Source organism: Morone saxatilis, unplaced genomic scaffold (genome assembly GCF_004916995.1).
Source record: "Morone saxatilis isolate NCDOM2014 unplaced genomic scaffold, NCSU_SB_2.0 Contig19, whole genome shotgun sequence".
Taxonomy (NCBI): Eukaryota; Metazoa; Chordata; class Actinopteri; family Moronidae; genus Morone; species Morone saxatilis.
Window position 1 is genome coordinate 13,210,436 of NW_023339751.1, and position 571 is coordinate 13,211,006.

The following is a 571-nucleotide window of genomic DNA, read 5'->3' on the forward strand; positions in this document are numbered from 1 at the left end:
TTTTTGAGGTCTTACTGGGAGTTTGATGGATGGTTGATATCAGTTTGTTGTCTCTATGTTCAGTTGACAGTGTGACTCCTGGTAATTTCAAGTTGTGTTATTAATGTATGTGTTCTTGCTGGCTGCGTCACCCGCTTTATACATTCATGAATCATCTTGTTTTGATCATCGTTGGAGGATGTGTGAACACTGGGAGGACAATACTGTGGAAGTGCTGTGTACCGTCACCGGAGCTTATATTAAACTAGCTGTTGATGATTAGTAAACACCTCCAAATTGTAGGTTAGTTGCCTGTTGAACCACAATTTACTGTTTTCTGTTTATACAGGTGTTGAATCAGAATATGTCATGTGTGAATGCAGAGGATTTAAAGTTGTTTAAAGGTATTGATGGAGCTGTGCTAAGTAAGGAAAGTAAAGTAATGAATGATATAACTAATTACTTTTACTTGCTGTTGAGTAATTGGCAGTGCTACTTTGAGAATCTACCTGGCAAACAAATTACTTCACATTGGAAGAAGTTGAACTACAGCACATGAATCTAGTTTGGTTAACTAAAACTACTTAGAAAA